The sequence below is a fragment of the Aegilops tauschii genome, chromosome 1 (genome assembly GCF_002575655.3).
Source record: "Aegilops tauschii subsp. strangulata cultivar AL8/78 chromosome 1, Aet v6.0, whole genome shotgun sequence".
In the NCBI taxonomy this organism is placed as follows: Eukaryota; Viridiplantae; Streptophyta; class Magnoliopsida; order Poales; family Poaceae; genus Aegilops; species Aegilops tauschii.
In genome coordinates, this window is record NC_053035.3 from 69,929,812 (window position 1) to 69,951,439 (window position 21,628).

Below are 21,628 nucleotides of genomic sequence, written 5' to 3' on the forward strand. Positions count from 1 at the left end.
GGATGAACTTTCTTTGGCCATGTTATTTTGAGAAGACATAATTTCTTAGTTAGTATGCTTGAAGTATTATTACTTTTATGTCAATATTAAACTTTTATCTTGAATCTTTCGGATCTGAATATTCATACCACAAACAAGAGAATTACATTGAAAATTATGCTAGGTAGCATTCCACATCAAAAATTCTGTTTTTATCATTTACCTACTCAAGGATGAGCAGGAATTAAGCTTGGGGATGCTTGATACGTCTCCAATGTATCTATAATTTTTGATTGTTCCATGCTATATTATATTCTGTTTTGGATGTTTAATGGGCTTTATTATGTACTTTTATATTATTTTTGGGACTAACCTATTAACCGGAGGCCTAGCCCAAATTGCTGTTTTTGCCTATTTCAGTGTTTTGAAGGAAAAGAATATCAAACGGAGTCCAAACGGAATGAAACCTTCGGGAACATGATTTTCAGAACAAACGTGATCCAGAGGACTTGGAGTGGACGTCAAGCAATCAACGAGGAGGCCACGAGGCAGGGGGCGCGCCCTCCACCCTCGTGGGCCCCTCGTAGCTCCACCGACCTACTTCTTCCTCCTATATATACCTACGTACCCCCAAACCATCACCAGAGGAGCCAAAACCCTATCTCCACCCTCGTGAGATCCGATGAATTGTGGGTTGTCACGACCGGTTTTTCAATAATATAATTATTGAGAGACCAATCCCTTTTACGGACCAGTAAGGAAGAATTCCTTCTCACTGGTAGACAATATCATGGTCACAGAAGAAAAATACCAGGAGTACTGAAATATAATACAAGGTTGAGCGGAAACTGCCCAACAATTTATTACATGCACGCCGATAAAACAAGACGGCGGATAGGGTGGCATAACTACTAACTCACGATAATAACGGTGGTGGAAATATCACCGCGAAGCGAGTGATATGACTCCTGAAGACTATAGCTCTTTGAGCGTCGGAGTGAGGCTCGAGGAGACTTATTGCGGGTGGCGGAAGCGTATATAATACAAGTGACCAATGTCCGGGATCGCGCAGGACTGACTGGGACTCCTCTAGGCGTCGGACGCGCTATCAAACTCTTAATCCAAGAGATCGCCTTCGTCCACATCTGGCCAAATCAACAAGCCAGGTGAGTACTATGAAAGTACTCGCAAGACAGTCGGACATAAGATATAACAATGTAAACATGAAGCATATGAACAAGTTAACCAGTGCGTCCAGACATAGAGACAATAAATACTGGGTGCCAAACGAGGGTCTGAATGACTCCTCGAGAGGAAAATGCAAGAATGGTAATACTGGTGCCAAACGAGTGTCTGAATGACTCCACGAGAGGAAACTGCAGAATAGTAATACTGGTGCCAAACGATTGTCTGAATGACTCCTCGAGAGGAAACTGCAAGAATAATAATGCCGCAGTCGGGTGTTAAGGCGACACCACATAAAGGGCTTATAACAGAAAATAAAGGCAGTGCATGCCACAGTCGGACGTCTGAGCGACATCACATAAAGGGCTTATATTTAAAGTAAGGAAACAAAAACACGCCACAGTCGGACGTCTGCGCGACGTCGCATAAAGGGCTTATATTGTAGCTCAAACATTCAGTAGCTCGAGATTATAAATTATTACAAGTACGAGACAAATATAAGATTAGTCCATCCACGGTAATAATAATTTAAACTGGGTTTACCACTTGAGTTTGTTCACCGGGGACAAGTTTTCCACGCGGATAGATATGAGTATACTGATTTCACTACGTGATCATGGATACGATGACTTGGAAGAATTTGACTCTGCAGAGTTTGTACTTAACCACAGCCAACGGATTTCAGTAGTCACGGGGACTAGTTCCGTTTACGGTGTTTTGGAAGAAACACGTCTAACCAGTACACACCCATTCAACATTCCGAAGCCAGGGATCACCCTCGGCAACGTTCAAGAAAAACCTTGAGACGGGGAGGCTACAACCTCGTGTAGCATGGGATCAAATTTCTATACGCGCGCTCTAAGGGGGTGCCCCCCCTCTCGGTCCCAACCGGAAACACCCATGCCCCCTTACCGGATGACTGGCTTTAATCCTGGGCCAATGTACCATCATCCCGGCCCCTCTGTTTGGTGTGTACACGGAAAGAGGTTACCAACTTACTAAACTGCATCCTGGCAAATGAAACATGTGGTAGCACGGAAGGGGAAGGAACGATAACGTGACTCTGTCCATGTTAACGTCGGAAGTTATCGGATGACGCAAGGCTGGCATGCTACAACAGTACCACCTTGCTGCCCTTCATGTCACCACATGATTTGGCCATCTCTCACCAGAGATCATCGCGACTTCGGAAGAATGCGGGTAGTTGCCTCACAAGCAACGGGGAACTCACCGATACTCATATGCCACGCACAAACTTTCACGCAAACATGCAAAACACCTGTCATATCAAAAGTTCAAACATGCTTGCCTGGTTCGGAGAAGTCGGAGTCTAGCTCGGCGAAGTTCGCGGCTCCGTCACCTCTTCCGGAACCTACGGCATAACGAAAACGGGTACTAATGTGAAAACCAACGCGTGCACAGAAACTTCTCCAATTTTTTTCCAAATAAATCCCATAAAAAACTAGACAAAATTTCAAGACTGTCAGAAAAAGAATCACTCAAAAATTCCTTTTTATTAAAAAGTTATAAAGGTTTCTGTCCAGGGACCCATCTGTAATGAAACAGAAAAGTTCCAGGGTTTAAACTGAGAAACCAGAAAACGCTTCGGAAAGAAATGCACTAGCTAAAGAGGGAAAGCGTATTTTGCCCGAAGGCGCCAACAGAAAATGGTTCGAGGGAGAATAGAACAGAGGCTGACATGGGGGGTCCACATGACAGGTTCAAACAGCTCGCCGGCGCCCGAAGACTGCGGTGGACGCCGGCGTCGAACCACGGCGAGTCAGGAAGATCGGAGGTTACCAAGAGCTTCAGCGTGTCCTTCCGCGTCGGTGGGTGGTGGACTCGACTAACGGGGAGCACCACGTCGACGGCGACACTTTCTTCGGCGGACGGCGGCTCGGGTGATGGTGGAGAACTCCGGTGAAGGGCTGCAAACTTCGAATTGAAGCGCGGGTCAGAAGGAGGGATGCATAGTGAAGCTACTGGAAAGGGATGGGAGGCAGAGGCACACGCACGGGAGCGAATCGAGCTGGATCCCGTGGCGGGTCGCGGCGGCCGGAGTCAAGGAAGGAGACCTCCTCGGGGCTCTTCCAGTGGCTGGGCGTGCTCTAGGTGGAGTGCAGGGATGGTGTGGGTTCGAGTTGAAGCTCGGGGCCTCTATTTATAGGCGGATCGACGGGGTGGCCGTGAACGGAGAATCTCCGGCGAGCAATTACGGCGATGCAGTGGATTGGCAGGAGGTTTGAGTGGCCAGGCAGCATCAGTGGAAGTTACTGGTGTCATTCCCCCGCTAATCTTGGCTGGTCTTGGCGTAACGGCGCCGGTCCACGGTGGGGTGGCCGCACGGGCACGTCGGCGGCAGAGAGCGCGCTCCGTGCCCTGCGGTTCACGACGAGAGTGGCAGCGTGTTTTGGGGAGTGGAAGGCCACGCGGCAAGCTCCGGTGGCTTGGGCGGCGCTGGGTGGCGCCGTCAGCGCCGCGCCTCTCTCTGGCGGCCGCAAAGCCGCCGCTGGCGTCGGTCACGGGGCGGCGCACCTTCTGCTGCTCGTTGCCGACGTCCGCAAGGTGCCAGGCGTTCGTGCGGAGCAGGAACAAGGAGGAGGGGACGAGGAGGAAGGTGCCAACGCGGCACTGTCGAGATCGACAACATGTTCTGAAGAAAACGACAGTAGATTACTGAACTGAATTTCTGAATCTCTGAACTTGACATTGACATAGCACTGCAGGTGTTCGACAGAATGATTAGGCAAGCAGAAAAAATTTCTGGAGCTGGTACTTGGTGAGGTGACCACTCATTGCACCCAGGGGCTGCCTGATTTTACTTGGAATATTTGGAGAAAGATTTGAATGAATTTCACCAAATTTGACAAATCTGGTCCAAACTTGCAGCAAGTGTAGTTTGAAAAATTTGAACTGAAGACCAGTGGATCTTCATGGATCTTGGTTGAGGGTTCAAAGAACTAGGAAGGGGAATTGGTTTGGGGGCAAAAATCAAAACAGAAAGTGGAGTTCCTTTGTAAATCACCAATGGCTAGAATAGAAGACAGAAATTTATTTGATAAGTTTTAAAAGGAAAAATAATCATAGGGGAGGTTCAACTTGCTGGATTTGATGCAAATCATGATCCAAAGATGAGGGAAGGTTTAGGAGGGTGGATTTGCACTAAGGCCATGGCAAGAGAGAAAAGTTGAAAGTGGTAAAGGATTATTCCAAAAGCCATAGTGCATTTTCAAGGAGATTTTCAAAAGGCATTTTCCTCAAGTGAAAAGTATTTTGTCTTGAGTCCAAAATAAAAGCAAGAACCTCCAAGACCAAAAACAAGTCTTGGGTGAATCCAAACAAAACTCTTGTCATGAGAAAAATATTTGAAAGGGAGGGTCCTTTTGAAGAAATTTTTTAATTCACCTCCCTCAAGTCAAATAAAAATCTTTTGAAAAATCCAAATAAAATTTTGGGTGTCACAACACCTACCCCCTTAGGAAAAATCTTGTCCTCGAGATTTCTGCTGATCCTCAAATAGATATGGATATTCTGTCCGAAGGAAGTCTTCCCTTTCCCATGTAGCTTCATCCTCAGTGTGGTTGCTCCACTGAACTCTAAAAAACTTTGTCGTTTTCTGACGGGTCCTCCGTTCAGACTCTTCTAAAATCTTTACTGGCCTTTCTCTGTAGGTGAGGTCTGGTTGCACATCAATGTTTTCATGGGGTACCTGCTTCTCCGGGTTACTCACACATTTTCTCAACTGTGAGACGTGGAATACGTCATGGACGTCTGATAGCTCCTTGGGTAGGTCTAGTTGGTAGGCTACCGTGCCTCTTCGTGCCTTTACATAAAATGGTCCAATAAATCTTGGGGCTAGCTTCCCCTTAATTTTGAACCGTTGTAGACCCCTCATAGGAGATACTCGGAGGTATACGGAATCACCGGGTTCAAAGCTGACTTCACGATGCTTCTGATCATAGTAGCTCTTTTGTCGGCTCTGCGCTGTCTTCAGTCTGTCCCTGATCTGCTTAACTTTCTCCTCGGCCTCTTTAAGCATGTCTGGGCCGAAGATACGGCTGTCACCTGTCTCTGACCAATTTAGTGGGGTACGACACCTCCGTCCGTACAATGCTTCAAAGGGTGCCATTTGCAAGCTGGCTTGGTAACTGTTGTTGTAAGCAAATTCGGCATACGGCAAACTCTCTTCCCAACTGGATCCATAGGTGAGCACACAGGCTCTTAGCATATCCTCTAGGATTTGGTTTACACGTTCCGTTTGTCCATCAGTCTGAGGGTGGTATGCTGTACTGAAAGCTAGTTGCGTGCCCAGAGCTTGTTGTAGGTGATCCCAAAATTTGGAGACGAATTGAGTGCCTCGGTCGGATATTATAGTCTTTGGGACTCCATGCAAACAGACTATACGGGAGAGATAAAGTTTGGCCAGTCTTTGCGTGGAGTAGGTAGTCTTCACGGGAATGAAATGAGCAACCTTGGTTAGTCGGTCTGTGATGACCCATATGGCGTCGTTTCCGCGTTGTGATCGGGGTAATCCGACAATGAAGTCCATTCCTATTTCATCCCATTTCCATTCTGGTATCCTGTTTGGCTGGAGTAGCCCTGCTGGCTTTTGATGCTCGGCTTTGATGCGCTGACATGAATCGCAACAAGCAATAAATGTGGCTATATCTCTTTTCATACCATGCCACCACAATCTTTCCTGAATGTCCTTGTACATTTTGGTTCCTCCAGGATGGATCGAGTATGGAGCGGTGTGGCTTTCGGTTAAGATTTGTTGCTTGAGTTCCTCAATGTTAGGTACGCAAAGTCTGTCCCCGTACCATAAGGTTCCTTCACTGTCTGTGATGAACTCTGAAGCCTTACCAAGGTTCATTTTCTTCTTTATACCCTCGATGCTGGGATGCCCCTGTTGAGCCTTCTTAATTTGTTCCACCAGTGTGGGTTGTATCTCCAGATTTGATACGGTGCCTTCAGAGACTAACATCATGTTGAGTCTAGCGAACTCTTGCTGAAACTCAGGCCTCAAGTTTTGCGGACCGTCATTGTCCGGACTGGGGTTTCGACTAAGGGCATCGGCCACTACATTTGCTTTCCCTGGATGGTAGTGAATACCGACATCATAGTCCTTGACCAGTTCCAACCAGCGTCGTTGGCGTAAATTTAGCTCTGGCTGTGTGAAAATATATTTGAGGCTCTTATGGTCCGTGTATATTTCACAGCGATTCCCCAACAGAAAGTGCCTCCAGTCCTTGAGTGCATGAATGACTGTTGCTAGTTCCAGGTCATGTGTTGGGTAATTTTCCTCATGTTTTCGCAGCTGCCTGGAGGCATATGCGACAACTTTGCCATCCTGCATTAGCACACACCCGAGACCTTTTCGGGACGCGTCACAATATACTTCAAAACTCTTGTGTATGTTTGGGACAGTTAAGACCGGTGCGGTTGTCAGCTTCTTCTTGAGTTCTTGGAAGCTTTTCTCGCATGCTTCCGTCCATACAAATTTCTTGTCTTTCTTGAGCAACTGTGTTATGGGCTTTGCCACAGTGGAGAATCCTTCAATAAATCTTCTGTAATATCCGACCATTCCAAGGAAACTCCGCACATCTGTAACGTTGGCGGGCGGCTTCCAGTCAAGTATGGCTTTGACTTTTTCTGGGTCTACGGCCACGCCTTCTTGGTTCAATATATGGCCTAATAAACCAACTTGTCTTAACCAAAATTCACACTTGCTAAATTTGGCGTACAACTGATGTTTCCTCAATTCTCCCAAAACAATTCGGAGATGTTCATCATGCTCTTCTGGTGTCCTTGAGTATACCAGAATATCGTCGATGAACACCACAACAAACTTGTCCATGAATTTCATGAACACCTTGTTCATGAGGTGGACGAAATATGCGGGGGCGTTTGTTAGACCAAAAGGCATCACTGTGAACTCATATAATCCGTATCTGGAAGTGAATGCTGTCTTGGGGATATCTTCTGTCCGTACCTTCAATTGGTGATATCCCGATCTCAAATCAATCTTTGAGAATACCTTGGCTTGTGCGAGCTGGTCAAACAAATCATTTATCCGCGGCATCGGATATTTGTTTTTGATGGTGACCATATTGAGGGCTCGATAGTCTATACACAGTCTCAGTGTCCCATCCTTTTTCTTGGCGAACAACACTGGTGATCCCCAAGGTGAGGAGCTGGCTCGGATAAATCCTTTGTCCAATAATTCCTTTATCTGCTTCTTCAACTCCACTAATTCTGAGGGTGCCATTCTATAAGGCTTCTTATAGATGGGAGCGGTGCCAGGTGCTAGTTCGATGCTGAACTCTATCTCTCGGTCTGGTGGCATGCCTGGTAGTTCTTCAGGGAACACATCAGGAAACTCGCATACCACTAGAACTTTTCTCAGTTCAGAAATGTCCATTTTGTTCAGTTTTGGTTGCTGTGACCGTGGTCTCTCTTGAGCTGTAACCTTTATTGTCTTGCCATGATGGTGGGTGAGAATCACGGTCCGATTGAAACACTCAATGAATCCTTTGTTGGTGGTCAACCAGTCCATCCCTAAAATGACATCCAGTCCTTTACTCTCCAACACGATGAGATTTGCTGGGAATTGTAGTCCTTCGAACTCAATGACCACTCCTTGGCAGTAACCCTGAGCGATTGGCTTATTTCCGGGGGACTTGATGATCATAGATTTTTCCAAGGGGAGTATCGGAAAACCATGTTGTAAAACAAAACTCTTCGAAACGAACGAATGGGAAGCTCCAGAATCAAACAAAACCGTGGCAGGTACTGTGTTGACAGGGAACGTACCGAGCACGATGTCTGGGGCATTCTGCGCTTCTTCCCTGGTCACATGGTTCAGGTGACCCTTCCTGTGGTTGTTGTTGGGATCAAAATTGTTGCGCTTGGGGGCTGGATTGTTTCCACCATTGTTTGGTTTGGGGGCCGTGTTCCTCGGCTTTGGGCATTGTTTTGCATAGTGCCCTTCTTGACCACAAGCATAGCAGGTGACCCCTGGACGGTACGTGTACTCCTTGTCCCTGGCATGAAACTGTCCGACGGGCCTTGGATCAATAGTCGTGGATCTCCTTGCTTCTGTTCGTGGAACCTCAGCCTTGCTTCGGTTGTTGCGAGCAAGAGTCGTCTTGTCCCTCTTTCGCTTAAGGATATCTTCCAGACTACGACGTTCATTCTCCAAGGTAATGGCCTTGTCCACCAGAGTTTTAAAGTCCGGAAAGGTGTGTACAATCAGTTGGCATCTTAGTGTTGGTGCCAGGCCGTCCAGGAATTTTTCCATCTTTTTGTTTTCTGTCATGTGCTCGTTGTAGGCATAACGAGACAGCTGGGTAAACTGACCATTGTATTCCGTGACTGACATGCCTCTCTGGTTCAGGTCATCAAACTCTCTCTTCTTGATTTTTATGATGCTCTGGGGGATGTGCGCCCCACGCAAGCCTTCCTTGAACTCTTCCCAGGTGATGTTGTGTTCACTGGGATGCATGTGTAGGAAGTTTTCCCACCATGCTGCAGCTGCTCCAGTAAGGTAGTGTGGTGCATAAAGCACCTTCTCATGATCTGAACACTGAGCAATAATCAGTTTCCTTTCAATGTCACGAAGCCAATCATCGGCTTCCAGTGGCCTATCGGTGTGAGCAAAAGTTGAGGGGCGAGTCTTCTGTAACTCAGATAACTTGGAATGTGGTTGATAGGGCTCACGGTGGTTTCCCATATTGATGACATGATTCATCATCTCTTGGTGCTGTTGTTGGCTTTGCTCGAAGAGATGGCATACTTGAGACAAGGCTGCTTTGCTGTCTTGTTGACTGGACTGACCCTGAGTGAAATTGTTGCTAGTCTGTGTCCCATAAACCTCTTCTGGCTGATTGGGCATGGAGCGAGTCCACGGACGAGACATTTTTCCAGTCTGGGGTATTATTTTGCAAAACCCATGAGAAAAACTGTGTAGCACAAGGAAAACTTTGCAAAGGCAACAATTTAAAAGACCTCAAGGTTTTCAAGGAAAACATAAGCGGTTTTGCATGGAGAAAAGACTGCTTAACACAAATCTTACACGCGAAATACAAACACATGATACAGCACTCAGGATGTGCGTACACATTCCTGACATGTTATTTAGGCTAGCGTACTACTCCGGAAGGCAGCAAACACACCAATACAAACTAGCGTACAGAGAAAACACATCATACAAGCAGACATAACGCGCGGCTACTCGGCGCTCTCAGTCGGAGATGGTGTAGATTTCCTTCCCCTTGCCGATGGCAAGACTCAGGGGTCCAGGAGAATCAACCTCCACCTCCTCTCTTGCTGGCTCCTGGCGCGTAACGCTGCGCTGCGGTGACGGTGCGGGAGCGACGGGTGGCAGAGCGGGTGCGGCTCTGACTGGAGTAGGAGCGATGACTCGGTCGAACTCCTCAGTGGTAGGCAGACGGCGAGCAGTGGCCAAAACGGCCGGTGCATACGAGGCTGAAGACGAGACGAATGTCAGAGGCGGTGCCGTGTGGAGAAGCTCCTTCCTGCTGGCAGGACCGCCCCGGACTAAGTTCATGCGGGCAGCCACAAGATCGTCTACGAGGTTGTCGAAAGACTCCTCCAGAGCCTTGAGATACTCCACAACCATCTCGATGGCTTCATCTCGCTCTCCCCGATGGCAGGCGAATGCATAGTGACTGGTGTATGGCACATGGCATGGGAGGTAGCGGTAGCGACGAGTCTTCATCGTAGGAAGGATGTCCCGAAGACGAGCTATCGCCTCACGGGCAGCCATCTGCATGGCATGCCTCTCCGTAGGCATGGCCCTTCCCACAAAACGGAAGTGGCGAGCTGCAGAACGTCCTCCCTTGAATTGCACCACAGCTTGGTGCATAGACACGTCGTCGCTGAGCTTGTGCTGATAGAGTGTGAACTCCGGGCGAGCTGCTGGCCCGATCGCGAGCTTTGTGATGGAGATGAGGAGCTTGACAAACCCCTCGGGCACGTTCGTGAACACTCGATTCTCACAGCTGCTGCCAGCCATCTACAAAAGTAGGCAAAAATTCTGAGTAGTCATGTCATAAATTTATGATGACCAACAGAAAATAGCTACAATTGCAAAATGCTGAAAAAGCACAAAAGACGCTAATAACCGATTAGCGATCGCACCTAGTGGCTTCCTACAGTCAGCCTGGCTCTGATACCAAGCTTGTCACGACCGGTTTTTCAATAATATAATTATTGAGAGACCAATCCCTTTTACGGACCAGTAAGGAAGAATTCCTTCTCACTAGTAGACAATATCATGGTCACAGAAGAAAAATACCAGGAGTACTGAAATATAATACAAGGTTGAGCGGAAAGTGCCCAACAATTTATTACATGCACGTCGATAAAACAAGACGGCGGATAGGGTGGCATAACTACTAACTCACGATAATAACGGTGGTGGAAATATCACCGTGAAGCGAGTGATATGACTCCTGAAGACTACAGCTCTTTCAGCGTCGGAGTGAGGCTCGAGGAGACTTATTGCGGGTGGCGGAAGCGTATATAATACAAGTGACCAATGTCCGGGATCGCGCAGGACTGACTGGGACTCCTCTAGGCGTCGGACGCGCTATCAAACTCTTCATCCAAGAGATCGCCTTCGTCCACATCTGGCCAAATCAACAAGCCAGGTGAGTACTATGAAAGTACTCGCAAGACAGTTCGGACATAAGATATAACAATGTAAACATGAAGCATATGAACAAGTTAACCAGTGCGTCCAGACATAGAGACAATAAATACGGGGTGCCAAACGAGGGTCTGAATGACTCCTCGAGAGGAAAATGCAACAATGGTAATACTGGTGCCAAACGAGTGTCTGAATGACTTCTCGAGAGGAAACTGCAGAATAGTAATACTGGTGCCAAACGAGTGTCTGAATGACTCCTCGAGAGGAAACTGCAAGAATAATAATGCCGCAGTCGGGCGTCAAGGCGACACCACATAAAGGGCTTATAACAAAAAATAAAGGCAGTGCATGCCACAGTCGGACGTCTGAGCGACATCACATAAAGGGCTTATATTTAAAGTAAGGAAACAAAAACACGCCACAGTCGGACGTCTGCGCGACGTCGCATAAAGGGCTTATATTGTAGCTCAAACATTCAGTAGCTCGAGATTATAAATCATTACAAGTACGAGACAAATATAAGATTAGTCCATCCAGAGTAATAATAATTTAGACTGGGTTTACCACTTGAGTTTGTTCACCGGGGACAAGTTTTCCATGCGGATAGATATGAGTATACTGATTTCACTACGTGATCATGGATACGATGACTTGGAAGAATTTGACTCTGCAGAGTTTGTACTTAACCACAGCCAACGGATTTCAGTAGTCACGGGGACTAGTTCCATTTACGGTGTTTTGGAAGAAACACGTCTAACCAGTACACACCCATTCAACATTCCGAAGCCAGGGATCACCCTCGGCAATGTTCAAGAAAAACCTTGAGACGTGGAGGCTACAACCTCGCGTAGCATGGGATCAAATTTCTATACGCGCGCTCTAAGGGGGTGCCCCCCCTCTCGGTCCCAACCGGAAAGACCCATGCCCCCTGACCGGATGACTGGCTTTAATCCTGGGCCAAGGTACCATCATCCCGGCCCCTCTGTTTGGTGTGTACACAGAAAGAGGTTACCAACTTACTAAACCGCATCCTGGCAAATGAAACATGTGGTAGAACGGAAGGGGAAGGAACGATAACGTGACTCCGTCCATGTTAACGTCGGAAGTTGTCGGATGACGCAAGGCTGGCATGCTACAACAGTACCACCTTGCTGCCCTTCATGTCACCACATGATTTGGCCATCTCTCACCAGAGATCATCGCGACTTCGGAAGAATGCGGGTAGTTGCCTCACAAGCAACGGGGAACTCACCGATACTCATATGCCACGCACAAACTTTCACACAAACATGCAAAACACCTGTCATATCAAAGGTTCAAACATGCTTGCCTGGTTCGGAGAACTCGGAGTCTAGCTCGGCGAAGTTCGCGGCTCCGTCACCTCTTCCGGAACCTACGGCATAACGAAAACGGGTACTAATGTGAAAACCAACGCGTGCACAGAAACTTCTCCAAATTTTTCCCAAATAAATCCCATAAAAAACTAGACAAAATTTCAAGACTGTCAGAAAAAGAATCACTCAAAAATTCCTTTTTATTAAAAAGTTATAAAGGTTTCTGTCCAGGGACCTATCTGTAATGAAACAGAAAAGTTCCAGGGTTTAAACTGAGAAACCAGATAATGCTTCGGAAAGAAATGCGCTAGCTAAAGAGGGAAAGCGTATTTTGCCCGAAGGCGCCAACAGAAAACGGTTCGAGGGAGAATAGAACAGAGGCTGACATGGGGGGTCCACATGTCAGGTTCAAACAGCTCGCCGGCGCACGAAGACTGCGGTGGACGCCGGCGTCGAACCACGGCGAGTCAAGAAGATCGGAGGTTACCAAGAGCTTCAGCGTGTCCTTCCGCGTCGGTGGGTGGTGGACTCGACCAACGGGGAGCACCACGTCGACGGCGACACTTTCTCCGGCGGACGGCGGCTCGGGTGATGGTGGAGAACTCCGGTGAAGGGCTGCAAACTTCGAATTGAAGCGCGGGTCAGAAGGAGGGATGCATAGTGAAGCTACTGGCAAGGGATGGGAGGCAGAGGCGCACGCATGGGAGCGAATCGAGCTGGATCCCGTGGCGGGTCGCGGCGGCCGGAGTCGAGGAAGGAGACCTCCTCGGGGCTCTTCCAGTGGCTGGGCGTGCTCTAGGTGGAGTGCTGGGATGGTGTGGGTTCGAGTTGAAGCTCGGGGCCTCTATTTATAGGCGGATCGACGGGGTGGCCGTGAACGGAGAATCTCCGGCGAGCAATTACTGGAGCTGGTACTTGGTGAGGTGACCACTCATTGCACCCAGGGGCTGCCTGATTTTACTTGGAATATTTGGAGAAAGATTTTAATGAATTTCACCAAATTTGACAAATCTGGTCCAAACTTGCAGCAAGTGTAGTTTGAAAAATTTGAACTGAAGACCAGTGGATCTTCATGGATCTTGGTTGAGGGTTCAAAGAACTAGGAAGGGGAATTGGTTTGGGGGCAAAAATCAAAACAGAAAGTGGAGTTCCTTTGTAAATCACCAATGGCTAGAATAGAAGACAGAAATTTATTTGATAAGTTTTAAAAGGAAAAATAATCATAGGGGAGGTTCAACTTGCTGGATTTGATGCAAATCATGATCCAAAGATGAGGGAAGGTTTAGGAGGGTGGATTTGCACTAAGGCCATGGCAAGAGAGAAAAGTTGAAAGTGGTAAAGGACTATTCCAAAAGCCATAGTGCATTTTCAAGGTGATTTTCAAAAGGCATTTTCCTCAAGTGAAAAGTATTTTGTCTTGAGTCCAAAATAAAAGCAAGAACCTCCAAGACCAAAAACAAGTCTTGGGTGAATCCAAACAAAACTCTTGTCATGAGAAAAATATTTGAAAGGGAGGGTCCTTTTGAAGAATTTTTTTAATTCACCTCCCTCAAGTCAAATAAAAATCTTTTGAAAAATCCAAATAAAATTTTGGGTGTCACATGGGTTTATGATCAAGATTATCTATGAACAATATTTGAATCTCCTCTCAATTCTTTTATGTATGATTGGTTATCTTTGCAAGTCTCTTCGAATTATCAGTTTGGTTTGGCCTACTAGATTGACCTTTCTTGCAATGGGAGAAGTGCTTAGCTTTGGGTTCAATCTTGCGGTGCTCGATCCCAGTGACAGTAGGGCAAACGACACGTATTGTATTGTTGCCATCGAGGATAAAAAGATGGGGTTTATATCATATTGCATGAGTTTATCCCTCTACATTATGTCATCTTGCTTAAAGCGTTACTCCGTTCTTATGAACTTAATACTCTAGATGCATGCTGGATAACGGTCGATGTGTGGAGTAATAGTAGTAGATGCAGGCAGGAGTCGGTCTACTTGTCACGGACGTGATGCCTATATACATGATCATACCTAGATATTCTCATAACTATGCTCAAGTCTATTGATTGCTCAACAGTAATTCGTTTACCCACCGTAATACTTATGCTATCTTGAGAGAAGCCACTAGTGAAACCTATGCCCCCCGGGTGTATTTTCCATCATATTAATCACCCGTCAACTAGCTATTTATATTACCATTTGTTTTTGGTTTCTTTACTTTTACTCTTTACCATAAAAATACCAAAAATATTATCTTATCATCTCTATCAGATCTCACTCTCGTAAGTGACCGTGAAGGGATTGACAACCCCTTTATCGCGTTGGTTGCGAGGTTCTTATTTGTTTGTGTAGGTGCGTGGGACTCGGGCATGGTCTCCTACTGGATTGATACCTTGGTTCTCAAAAACTGAGGGAAATACTTACGCTACTTTACTGCATCACCCTTTCCTCTTCAAGGGAAAACCAACGCAGTGCTCAAGAGGTATGATAACCCACAAGTATAGGGGATCGCAACAGTTTTCGAGGGTAGAGTATTCAACCCAAATTTATTGATTCGACACAAGGGGAGCCAAAGAATATTCTCAAGTATTAGCAGTTGAGTTGTCAATTCAACCACACCTGGATAACTTAGTATCTGCAGCAAAGTATTTAGTACCAAAGTAGTATGGAAGTAACGGTAACGGTAGCAAAAGTAATATTTTTGGGTTTTGTAGTGATTGTAACAGTTGCAACAGAAAAGTAAATAAGCAAAGAACAATATGTGAAAAGTTCGTAGGCATTGGATCGGTGATGGAGAATTATGCCGGATGCGGTTCATCATGTAACAATCATAACATAGGGTGACACAGAACTAGCTCCAATTCATCAATGTAATGTAGGCATGCATTCCGAATATAGTCATACGTGCTTATGGAAAAGAACTTGCATGACATCTTTTGTCCTACCCTCCCATGGCAGCGGGGTCCTAGCGGAAACTAAGGGATATTAAGGCCTCCTTTTAATAGAGTACCGAACCAAAGCATTAACACATAGTGAATACATGAACTCCTCAAACTAAGGTCATCATCGGGAGTGGTCCCGATTATTGTCACTTCGGGGTTGCCGGATCATAACACATAGTAGGTGACTATAGACTTGCAAGATAGGATCAAGAACTCACATATATTCATGAAAACATAATAGGTTCAGATCTGAAATCATGGCACTCGGGCCCTAGTGTCAAGCATTAAGCATAGCAAAGTCATAGCAACATCAATCTCAGAACATAGTGGATACTAGGGATCAAACCCTAACAAAACTAATTCGATTACATGATAAATCTCATCCAACCCATCACCGTCCAGCAAGCCTACGACGGAATTAGTCACGCACGGCGGTGAGCATCATGAAATTGGTGATGGAGGATGGTTGATGATGACGATGGCGACGGATTCCCGTCTCCGGAGCCCCGAACGGACTCCAGATCAGCCCTCCCGAGAGAGTTTAGGGCTTGGTGGCGGCTCCGTATCGTAAAACGCGATGAATCTTTCTCTCTGATTTTTTCTCCCCGAAAACGAATCTGTGGAGTTGGAGTTGAGGTCGGTGGAGCTCCAGGGGACCCACGAGGCTGGGGGCGCGCCTAGGGGGGGGGGCAAGCGCGCCCCCACCCTCGTGGACAGGGTGTGGGCCCCCTGGCCTTGATTCTTTCGCCAATATTTTTTATTATTTCCAAAAATAATCTCCGTGGAGTTTCAGGTCATTCCGAGAACTTTTGTTTCTGCACATAAATAACACCATGGCAATTCTGCTGAAAACAGCGTCAGTCCGGGTTTGTTCCATTCAAATCATGCACGTTAGAGTCCAAAACAAGGGCAAAAGTGTTTCGAAAAGTTGATACGACGGAGACGTATCAAGGTAGCACCGAGATGGGCTTGCAAACTCTCTGGATCCTGTTCCATTAAATTCGGTCTTACCGAGTTTTGTGATTGGTCCCACCAAGTTTGCTTGACCAACTCTCTGTTTCGCTTATTACCCAAATCGGTCCCACCGAGTTTGTGTAATCGGTCAAACCGAGATGAGGTTTTATCCTAACCCTAGCACATCGGTCCCACCGAGTTGATCATATCGGTCCCATCGAAAATCCTAAAGGTCACATTATGAACTGAATCGGTCTGACCGAGTTTTCTGATTCGGTCCCACCGAGTTTGGTAAATTGTGTGTAACGGTTAGTTTTGTGTGGAGGCTATATATACCCGTCCACCCACTCTTCATTCATGGAGAAAGCCATTAGAACATGCCTACACTTCCAACATTCATTTTCTGAGAGAGAACCACGTACTCATGTGTTGAGACCAAGATATTCCATTCCAACCACATACATCTTGATCTCTAGCCTTCCCCAAGTTGCTTTCCACTCAAATCATCTTTCCACCAAATCCAAATTTGTGATAGAGAGTTGAGTGTTGGGGAGACTATCATTTGAAGCACAAGAGCAAGGAGTGCATCATCAACACACCATCTATTACCTTTTGGAGAGTGGTGTCTCCTAGATTGGTTAGGTGTCACTTGGGAGCCTCCGTCAAGATTGTGGAGTTGAACCAAGGAGTTTGTACGGGCATGGAGATCGCCTACTTCGTGAAGATCTACCCTAGTGAGGCAAGTCCTTCGTGGGCGATGACCATGGTGGGATAGACAAGGTTTCTTCTTCGTGGACCCTTCATGGGTGGAGCCCTCCGTGGACCCGCGCAGCCGTTACCCTTCGTGGGTTGAAGTCTCCATCAGCGTGGATGTACGATAGCACCACCTATCGGAACCACGGATAAAAAATCTCCGAGTCCAATTGCGTTTGCACACTCCCATCCCATCCCTTTACATTCTCGCAATTTGCATGCTTTACTTTCTGCTGCTCATATACTCTTGTCATGCTTGCTTGATATGTATTGTGAATGTTTAAACTTGTGCTAAAACTCCACTTCAACTTGAAGAAATTAAAAACTGCTACTTTTGTTGCTAAGAGTCTATTCACCCCCCTCTAGACACCTCTTCTCAATCCTTTCAATTGGTATCAGAGCTTTGGTCTCCATTGCTTTGGTTTAATCACCATTGGAGGAAGATGGATGACTCTACATTGGGGAGTCTTAGACATAGAGTGCCTATTCTTGATGGAGAGTACATTCATGAGTGAAAAAATGAGATGCTTGAGATTTTCAATGAATATCACTTGAACAAGTACATTACTAGTCGTTGCATTCCCCCTAGTGATCCTTTGCATCCCACTCCTGATGAGGATCTTGACATGATTCACAATCTTAGAACTATCAATCTTATTGTTAGAGGATTGCCCAAAAATTTGATTGCTAGCTTACCTGCTCTTGATTGTGCTTACACCATATGGAGATTTCTAGAGGAACGATTCCCAAATTATTCCTTGAAAAATCTAAATGAGATTCTTCATAAGTCTATTGCCTTCAATAGAATGAGTACTAGTGATCCTAAGTTTGATGAGTGCCTGTTTGAGCTTCGTGATCTCATGCGTGCCAAAGGAGATGTTGGAATTATTAGCAATATCATTTCCGAAGTCATTAGAATCCATAGAGATGAACATTGTTACGGTCATACTTCTAATGAATCACCTTCTCTAGGAAATGATCAATTACAAGATGATGTTGAACATGGATACTATGATGAGGACGATGATAGTGACTTCAATCTCGATGAGTCTATGAGACACTTTGGTCTTATGGCTAATCTTTGCGGCTACATGGCTAGAGGAAAGGAATGGGTTCTTGATAGTGGATGTACCGATCACATGACCGGAGACAAGGATATGTTTCGTGAGCTTGCTGAAAATGATGGCCCTCGAAAGTATGTCACCTTTGGTGATAACTCAAAGGGTAAGGTGGTTGGCCTTGGTAAGGTGGCCATCTCACATGATAGCTCCATACAAAATGTCATGCTCGTTGAATATCTTGGCTATAATTTACTTTTCGTATCTAGACTTGCTGATTTCGGTTTCAATGTCCTATTTACTAAAGTAGATTGCCAAGTGTTTCATAGAGACAATCATAAAATATTCTTCACCGGTATACATAGAGGTGATCTATACATTGTTGATTTCACTAAAAAGGCTCAACCTAGAACTTGCTTAATTGCCAAATCTTCTAAAGGCTGGTTGTGGCATAGAAGGTTAGGTCACGTGGGCATGCGAAATCTTGATAAGCTTATTAAAGGTGATCATATCCTTGGAGTAAAAGATGTTATATTTGACAAGGATAGATTGTGCAGTGATTGTCAAGCAGGAAAACAAGTAGGAGGAAGTCACCCCATGAAGAACATCATGACCACAAGAAGACCGCTCGAGCTACTTCATATGGATCTCTTTGGTCCCAATGCCAACAAAAGTCTCGGTGGTAACTCATTTGGTCTAGTCACAGTCGATGATTTTTCAAGATTTATGTGGGTGTTCTTTCTTGATGATAAATCGCAGGTCCAAAAGATCTTCAAGAACTTCGCTAGGAAGGCCCGAAATCAATTTGAAGTGAAGATCAAGAAGGTTCGCAGCGACAACGGAACAGAGTTCAGGAACACAAATGTGGATACCTTTCTTGACGAAGAGGGATTTCACACGAGTTCTCGGCTACGTACACGCCTCAACAAAATGGAGTTGTTGAGAGGAAGAACCGGACTCTTATTGAGATGGCGAGAACGATGCTTGATGAGTACAAGACTCCAAAACACTTTTGGGCAGAAGCGGTTGAGACGGATTTTCATGCAACAAATCGCTTGTATCTTCACAAGCTACTCGGCAAGACGGCATACGAGCTCCTCACCGGTAACAAACCCCAAGTTGGATACCTTCGAGTATTCGGCTCAAAGTGCTACATTCTTGATAAGCATCGTCGTTCTAAATTTGCTCCTAAATCACATGAAGGTTTCCTACTTGGTTATGGCTCAAACTCTCACACTTACCGTGTCTACAACAATTTCACCCGTAAGGTTGAAGAGACGGTAGATGTGAAGTTTGATGAATCTAACGGCTCGCAAGTAGAGCAATTGGCAATTGATGTAGGAGATAAAGATCCTTAGGAATCAATCCAAGACTTGTCTATTGGCAAGATTCGTCCAATGGAGGTGAAGGAGAGTACCTCGTCCATCCAAGTGGAAGCTTCTACCTCACGACAAGATGAACCAAGAGTTGATACGGAAGCATCCACAAGTGGGACACACCAAGATGAAGAAAACGAGGAAGTACACCAAGATGAACCTCATCAACCTCCTTCTCCACCACGACAAGAAAACGACAACATCAACAATGAAGAAGGCCAAGAAGAAGAACAAGAGGATGAAGAAGATGTTCCACCCCGATCAAAACAAAAGCTCTCACGAGTTAGAGCAAGAGTCGCCAGAGACCATCCCGTCGAGCAGATCTACAATGACATTCAAACTGGGAGAATCACTCGCTCTAAATCTCGTTTGGCTAATTTTTGTGAACATTATTCATTCATCTCTAGCATTGAACCTATGAAGGTTGAAGAAGCATTGGAAGATCCGGATTGGATAAATGCTATGCATGAAGAGCTACACAACTTTGAGAGAAATCAAGTGTGGACATTGGTCGAGAAGCCCGACAACAACCACAACATCATCGGTACCAAATGGGTGTTTCGCAACAAGCAAGATGAAGATGGTCAAGTCATTCGCAACAAAGCACGTCTCGTCGCCCAAGGCTACACTCAAGTCGAAGGTATGGACTATGGTGAGACATATGCCCCCATTGCTAGACTTGAGTCCATCCGCATCTTACTTTCCTATGCTAATCACCACGATATCACCTTGTACCAAATGGACATTAAAAGTGCTTTTCTAAATGGTGAAATTGAGGAGGAAGTTTATGTTAAACAACCTCCCGGCTTTGTCAATCCTAAGAAACCCGATCATGTTTACAAACTTCACAAAGCTCTTTATGGTCTGAAACAAGCTCCTAGAGCGTGGTATAAATGCTTGACCAAGTTCCTTATTGAGAAAGGGTTTGAAATTGGAAAAATAGAGTCTACTCTTTTTACTAAAAGGGTCAATGGAGAATTATTTGTGTGCCACATTTGTGTTGATGATATTATATTTGGTTCAACTAACCCCCATTTTAGTGAAAAGTTTGGAAAGCTAATGTCGGAGAAGTTTGAGATGTCTATGATGAGTGAACTCAAATTCTTTCTTGGTTTGCAAATCAAGCAAACTAAGGAGGGTACATTTGTCTCTCAAACAAAGTACACCAAGGACTTATTTAAGAAGTTCAATATGCAAGAATGCAAAGGTATGAATACACCCATGCCTACTAGTGGACATCTTGATTTGACCAAAGATGGTGAACCAGTTGATCAAAAAGTGTACCGCTCTATGATTGGTTCATTGTTATATCTATGTGCCTCCCGTCCCGATATTATGCTAAGTGTGTGCATGTGTGCACGATATCAAGCGGCCCCTAAAGAATGTCATCTTAAGGCTGTGAAAAGGATAGTGAGATACTTAATACATACACCAAATTTTGGCATTTGGTATCCTAACAGGTCTTCTTTTGATCCTGTTGGCTACTCCGACTCGGACTATGCCGGAGACAAGGTTGATAGAAAGTCCACTTTGGGTACTTGTCAATTTCTTGGTAGATCTCTTGTGTCTTGGTCTTCCAAGAAATAAAACTCGGTATCCTTATCCACCGCCGAAGCGGAATACATTGCCGCCGGTTCATGTTGTGCTCAATTACTATGGATGACCCAAACTCTTAAGGATTATGGGATCTATGTGTAACATGTTCATTCCTTTGTGACAATGAGAGTGCTATTAAGATTGCTCATAATCCCGTGCAACATTCTCGAACTAAGCATATTGAAGTTCGTCATCATTTCATTCGAGATCATGTTGCTAAAGGGGACATTGATCTTAAACATGTTCGCACCGATAAGCAATTCGCGGATATATTCACCAAACCGCTTGATGAGAAAGTATTTTGCCGGTTGAGAGGTGAATTGAACATCATTGATGCTTCAAACATGGAGTAGGAACTCCATTTGGATACATGCAAGGCATGAGCCTTTGACTAATCCTTGATATTTCTCTTATGATGATAATCATATGTATTGGATACATTTGCACCCTTGCATGCTATCTAACCCTTGTAGGTACTTGGATGAATCTAAATCCATGAGATTGCAACTCACTCACATCTTGAGCAATCTCTACATCACCAAGTCTCTACTCCATGGTGGTTGAAGACAAGGAAGCATGAAATCCTTCAACATATCCTTTGACAAATTATATATATCAAATTTCATTTGGTATCAAATTCCATGATTGTCATGTTGGATACACAAATGCTCTTCCTTGCAAGACTAACCCATGTAGGTAGATGAACTCCAATTACAAGTGGTGCTCCCAACTCTTGATGAGCTACATCAACTTTGAGCATCCCACACAAGTTCAACTA